This window comes from Lepisosteus platostomus, chromosome 5 (assembly GCF_059453375.1).
Source record: "Lepisosteus platostomus isolate fLepPlt1 chromosome 5, fLepPlt1.hap1, whole genome shotgun sequence".
Lineage (NCBI taxonomy): Eukaryota > Metazoa > Chordata > Actinopteri > Semionotiformes > Lepisosteidae > Lepisosteus > Lepisosteus platostomus.
The window spans coordinates 18,836,545-18,843,342 of NC_142615.1; the positions used below are offsets into that span (position 1 = coordinate 18,836,545).

General features: G+C 42.3%; 2 non-coding genes across 2 annotated transcripts; one reads left to right on the plus strand and one right to left on the minus strand.

Annotated features, from left to right (window-relative positions):
* The first annotated feature begins 845 nt into the window (after positions 1 to 845).
* Positions 846 to 958, plus strand: trnal-caa (transfer RNA leucine (anticodon CAA)). The gene is made up of 2 exons: positions 846 to 883; positions 913 to 958. It is a non-coding gene; the product is annotated as a tRNA-Leu (tRNA).
* Positions 959 to 6,716: 5,758 nt separating this feature from the next.
* On the minus strand, positions 6,717 to 6,798 carry trnal-aag (transfer RNA leucine (anticodon AAG)). Its single transcript has one exon. It is a non-coding gene; the product is annotated as a tRNA-Leu (tRNA).

Sequence of the window (6,798 nt, forward strand, 5' to 3'; positions counted from 1 at the left end):
AGTAAAACTATTGGATTGAAGGGTTAAAATGTATTGTTGTTATTTGGAGAAATCAATGAACTCGTGATTTTATATGTTTTATAGACGGTCATGCGCACAGAAAAAAGACAGTGCTGATTATTTTTCTGGAGACGGAGCACTGATGACCTATCCGAGCCAATTGATAAAGCCCACCCAGTGGATACTCTAGCAGAACGTGGAAGAACGTTCACCATTGTAACCAAGGCAACCACAGGAACAACATCAAGAAGCACAATCAATTCCCCATTTAAATCTTTCGTGTAAGGTATGCCATGTGAAAGCATGAAGTAAATCCCCTGATCTCTTTTGAACATGGATAAGGTATTTCTGATGGAGCGCAATGAGCAAAGATTTAATAAGCTACTCCTGCCGATGATTCAGCTTAAAGAAGTAAAAGCTTCACAAACAAAAGCAGCTCGCTACCACAGCCAATATTAAATATACTTGGTGGCACATTACCATTTGCACTGGCTCAAAAGTGGTCTCGGCAGACGTTGTTCCCTACGTAAAGCTGAAAGCGCCAAAGAGCATTTCCATTGAGAAAAAAAAATCTTTCTTGATGTTAAACATAGAGAGCCTGCCTTTTAGAAGTTCTCCCTCTAAACACCTTGTGCAGCCTCCCGACAGACTAACAAAAAGCGCCTTTTCACCAACTCAATTTATAATACGCCCCTCAAAACTCACAACCGAATAACAATCCATCCGTATATTTGATTTCCAAGATCCATTCAAGGCAACTTGGCTCTTCGCAAGCAAATAATTTCAGGGAAGAAACTCAGTTTAGTCAACTACTGGTGCATTCAGCACACCATTTGTTTTCACTTGTCAGGGTGGCCGAGTGGTCTAAGGCGCCAGACTCAAGGACGTGTGTCTTTCCAGTTGGCTTGGGTGTTCTGGTCTCCAAATGGAGGTGTGGGTTCAAATCCCACTCCTGACAGCTTCTGCTTTTACCTCTCTTGAATTGTTCCAGTGCTACAGTGAATGACTGAAATATAAAAGCAGCAGAAGAAAGCAAGCAACTCAGTGCAATTTGTGAGTATTCTGCACTGTTAAAATGCACAGGTTTTCATACTTTTTGGAATTCGTAGCTCAAGAAGTCACTCCTGTTTCATTTTCTATTCACCAACTCGATTTGCATTCCGCCCCTCACACCTCACAACAGAATAACAAACGGCTTCATGTTCCACAGCATTCCCCTGTAGATTCGGTTTGCACTATGAATTAGGCGACCCCAAATGAAATATTTTAGTGTTGGCTCAAATGTGAGGAATTTCATGAACCCTCAAAAAGGAACGCTTGCAGAAAATGCCAGCAATTCAAAGAGTGTAGGCAGCATGAACAGACCAATTCTGCAATTTCTTTTATCACGGGCGGTGCTTTCCGAGTCGATGGCTCTGCATTAGAAATTAGAAGTCCTGAACTCTAAACACGTTCTTGCCATAACTGCTACTCCTGCTGCTACTCCTTCGTCCTCGAAAAAAGAAAAGACAGGCATGTTTTGAGTCTCAAAATGATCTTCTGGATCCACAAGAAACATGTAAATTTGATTGATTCCGCAGTATTTTGGATGTACTGTACTTATAACTTCCATTGAAGAGAGATTTCATCAGTTGCATGAAATTGAAACTTTCGACTTTTTGTCTGGTATTGAAAATATGTTTAAAAAAAGCCATAAACAATTTTCTAACAAACAACTCATGAATTATTGCCAGGATCTATATTTAGTGTTCGGTAGTGATAACACTGCTGATATTGATTGAGTAGAAATCTATGATGTATTGACAGCTTTATCTGAAGCGAGAAGTCCTAGAACGCCATCTATGAAGTTTTAGGATTCATACCAAGAAATGCCTTTTGTTTCCCACCCCAACTGCTGCTTTGGCATTACACATTATGTGAACATTACCAGTTTTGGTAGCTTCTGGGCACGATTTTCCTAAACTGAAACTTAAATTATAAAGAAAGTAAAAAATTGTTTTATTACATAAACTATAAGACAATGAAGAGAGTTTACTTCGCTTTTGTTCTTTTGACTTAAGCGTTCAGGATCCGAACCCATCTGCAGACGGTTGTGTTTCTTGAATCTCTTGTAATCATCAAAAGTCGCTGTTTTGTGCTTCAGTTTTTTATCGAGTTGTACCATGGATATTTTATATGATCAATACTTTACATGCTCTTTTGCATTTTCCTTCACATACAGAAAAAGTTCAAGTTGTTCATATCACTGTGCTGCACATTTACGCTGGACCACCTGTAACAGTACAGGACACACAGTGAGGAATTCGTACAGCTTTCAGCTCAGTGCGGAGTCCAGAGGGAGGACTCGCTCGCTGAATCATCTCTCAGGAAATCCCGGGTGAGATTCAAAAGGTAAACCTGGCTCTCTATGAACACGAGCAAAGAGTTCTCACTCAACAGAAGATTTCAATGTGAGTACAGTTATATAAAACACCTGAAGATGCCAGGGATTGAACCCCGGTCCTGTGGAGCAGTAAGTGACTTGTAGCGCTGACATAAGAGATACTTACATAAAGTGCTTTTACTGACCATATTACAAATCACAGGAAGTAAGGTCTTGAAACATTGGGCAGTAGTGGGATTTAAACCCATGCCCCTGAGAGAGTGGAGCCTAAAATCCAGCATATTAGACCATTCAGCCACACTACCTCTGGCCCCTTCTCCTTTCCTCTCGTTGCTGAGTATAGGTGCCTTCATGCAATTGAGCCAGGTTTGAATCCCAGCCAATGCATCTCCAAATCTTTTCAAATGAATCTGTGATCTTGTAGCACATCCTCTGAAACCAGCAATCGAAATTGGAAACGTCTTCTTCAACACTGAAAAGCTCAATTAGGATGAAGCAGTAATACACAGGACAGCAGTACCATATCTGTTCTTGATTGATTCAGACTCGTTCTCAGTGGTTCTTGCTCACCAAATAACTAAAAAGCTGAGGAAGAACGCTACGAAAAATACTAATCAAAATACAAAATAATAATCAGTATTAACCAGAAACAGCAGAAAAACTGGTCACAATTGTGATTATGTCGCTTCTCTGCTTCAGCAAGGTCAATAAAGGACTCTCTGAAAGTAGTAAAGCACTAAAGCACTGCAAAACTGAATTCAAAATCATATTAGGAATTCTGAGTGGTGCCTGCTTACATGCAATCCAATACGGATGTTGTCTTTAAATAAGAATTCTCTATGTTTCCCTGCCTTTTCCCTGGAGTGAAACTATTGGATTGAAGGAATTCTTCTGACAGGTTTACAAGGTCCCGTTGATATTTGGATAAGTCTATGAACTCGTGATTTTTATATACTTTAAATAACTGCCATACACACAGAATAAAATGACAGTACTGATGATTTTTCCTGAGATGAAGCACAGCTTATCTTTCCAAGACTGCTTATAAAGGCAAGCCAGTGGATACTCTAGCAGAACATGGACAAACGTTCAGCTTCGTAACCAACAAATTCCCAATTTAGATCTGACATGTGAGGTATGCTTTGTGATTGCTTGAAGTGAAACCCACAATCTCTTTTGGACTTAGACAAGTTATTTCTGATGGAGCGCTATGCGGAAAGACATAATCAGCTCTACTCCTGAGGATGACTCGACTTGAAAATGCAGAACATTAACGTTTCACAGATAAAAGGAGCACAACCGACATTAAAATTGAGGGCGCACTGTGATTTGCACTGACTCAAAAGTGATCTTGGTAGACAAACTTCCCTGCTGAAGGTGGAAACGATAAATTGTGTTGAGAAGAAGAAACACTTTTTTCTCCCTGCTTTGATGTTAAGCTGATAAAGTAACTTTTAACACATTGCTCCATTTGGTGGTTGTAACACAAAAACTCCTAGCAGCAGTGGGATTCAAGCCCACACCCCCAAAGAGACTGGAGCCTTAATCCAGCACCTTAGACCGCTCGGCCACGCTACCCACTGGGCCCTCTTTTTTTGTCTCATTACTTGCCTGGAGGAAGCCGGGTGGGTTTTGCTCTTGTCGCCCAACTTAGGGGCGTTATGACCGTGGAACCGACTGCACCTGCTTTTTCTGAGATGCTTCCCCTCTCATGGCGAGATCTCGACTTCTTTAACACCTCTGAATAAAGATCTTCTGTGGAGCAGGTTTCAGACCTCTGCGTACAGCACCCTTGATGTCATTTTATTTTTAAAGCAGCCGCATCTGGAAAGTTGTGTCTTTTACTTTTTATTTGAACAACAAAACTACATACAATACAAACAAGAGCACATATAACGTATCAAGAAAATCGTCAGGGGCACATGCTATAATACAATTACACTTTATGAAAAACGATTACACAAGGTAAATAAAGATAAGGTCCGCACAGCTCGTTCTTACATTTCGAAAGAGTCCGTAAATACCCCTTTACGTCTATTTTGAACTGTTCAAACGTAGGACTCTTCCCAGACCATTTCACTTTATACCACATTCCTAAACGAGGATGCTTCTCCTGTTTTAGAACTATTTTGGGCGGTATGGCTTATACAACACACCCACAGTTTTCTAATGGTGGACTGCAGATCTGTGCTATAGTTCAGTCGAATTCAAAGGATCCAGCAATCTTACTGGATTTGACTGGGATTCTGAAATGTCTCTTGCAAAAGTATTCGGGTTTGCTTGAACCTTTGATAAAAAAAGTGATCTGATCTGAAACTACCCAGCTTACAATCTCTGAGGTAGTTGTCTCGGACGTGATGTGGCACACATGTGCCATGTGCCTTTACTTTTGTAAAAAACTGGTATCGGGAAAAGTTTCTTAATATTTCTTTTGATTAGCATGCAAGAAAATGTGATCATTACCTATGGAATTTCCCGCCAGCGTGGAGCTTGAATTCACAACCTTGAGACTCAGTGTTCAAGAGTCACAGAAGAGGTCAGCCTGGTCTTCAGTTTGCCAACGATAAGCTCCGGCAGTGCTCCTCTGTAAAGCAGATTGTTCGGATCGGTTATGTGGGACGGCACTTCGATACTAAGATCGTTTGCAGCACACGCATGGTTTCCCCCTTCACGCAAAAAACATAGACGAAGGAAACTCTCTTGTCTTGGGCTGCTGACTCCCGGATTTAAAGCGCTCTGGGTGCCAGCTATGTCTCTAACAAGCACACTATAAAGACAGGAATTACACTTTGCTCACGTCACGCATGGAATGGCGAGGCTACTTGTTCCAATATTATCTAGTCTCACCTCATATGGTGCCGATTCCTGGTTTTCATTTAAGAAAGAGCACTGCAAACACCGTAAACAGTGCAAAACGTGTGATGAAAGAAGTCTTTTCCCCCCTTTGTCTAAAGCAGAACACAGCGGAGTCATGCCGAGGGTTGTGAGATCAAGATTTCAGTGGAGCACTGTCGTCTACGTCTTTAGCTACATGAGTTGGACATCCTCTTGTACAGGGAAAGCAGATTGAGATCCTCTGACATGAAAAGTGACAGATAAAAGCCATTTCTCATCCTTTCTCTTAGTGGTGGAACTATCGCATGTAAATGAGGCAACTTGCAAGGCGAGCAGGCTCGGTGCACACCGAACGCAGATGTCTCAGAGCAGTTGAGACGTGTCCAAGTGGCTGTCAAAGGACAGCACTTTGCCGGCGCCGTGGCTTAGTTGGCTAAAGCGCCTGCCTAGTAAACAGGAGATCCTGGGTCCGATTCCCAGCGGTGCCTTTCTTCCTGTCTTACTGTACAGAATTTATCCTTATGGGCAAATCCCATGCCTTTTAATTCAGGTGAATGCAAGTGTTCGTTTCCTTTCTGGAACAACTTGTTTTGAAAGAAATCTATACAGCTTGCGAAAGATGAAACACAAATCTTGCTTATCAGTGAAGAAGAGGTACTCCCAGCAGGCCAGCTAATACCAGCAAAGTTTTTTTTTTCACCCTAACCCAGAGAATGGAGAAAAGCGAGGCGCCTGTGGCTCTGCAGTGTAATCAGTTCGCGAGTTCGGCGGTTAGCTGAAAGAGTGGTAAATGGAGCTCGCCCCAGCCCGTCCTTATTCTTTTAAAGAGGATAAAAAATTAACTTCGCCGCCATTACTACCAGCTTTAAAAGACTGCCATGGGCACGGAAAAAAAACACACTACAGATGACTTTTCTGGAACCGAAGCAGAGATTCCTTTACGAACCAACTGATAAAGCTCAGCCAGTGAATACTGTTAACAGAATGTGAAAGCACGATCAACTTTGTAACTGCAACCACAGGAAAAACAGCAAGAAGCAGGCTCCATTCCCCATTTAAATCTGTCGTGCGAGGCATGCTTTTTGCACGCATGAAGTAAATCCCACGATTGCTTTTGAACTTGGACAAAGTACTTCCAAAGGAGCGCTATGCGCAAAGATTTAACAAGCTCAACCCCCGCCGACGATTTGGTGTGAAGAAGCAGAACATTCAAGTTTCACAGACAGAAGCAGCACGCCAGCACAGCCAAAATTAAAACGCAGGGCACACTACGATTTGCATTGACACAAAAGTGATCTGGGCAGACGTCGTTCCCTGCATAACGCAAAAAGTGGCAAAGCGCTTTTGGGTTGAGAGGACGCAAGAAGGTTTTTGTTTTGTGCCTTGATGTCAAGCTGAGAAAGTATCTTTAAACACTTTGCTTAGTTTCTCGAGAGACTGCCAAAAAGCAGTTCCCTTCGTCTGAAGCCAGCTGAAAGGGGGTCTCGACAGAAGCACCTGGCAGCGGTGGGATTTGAACCCACGCCCCCGAAGAGACTGGAGCCTTAATCCAGCGCCTTAGACCGCTCGGCCACGCTACC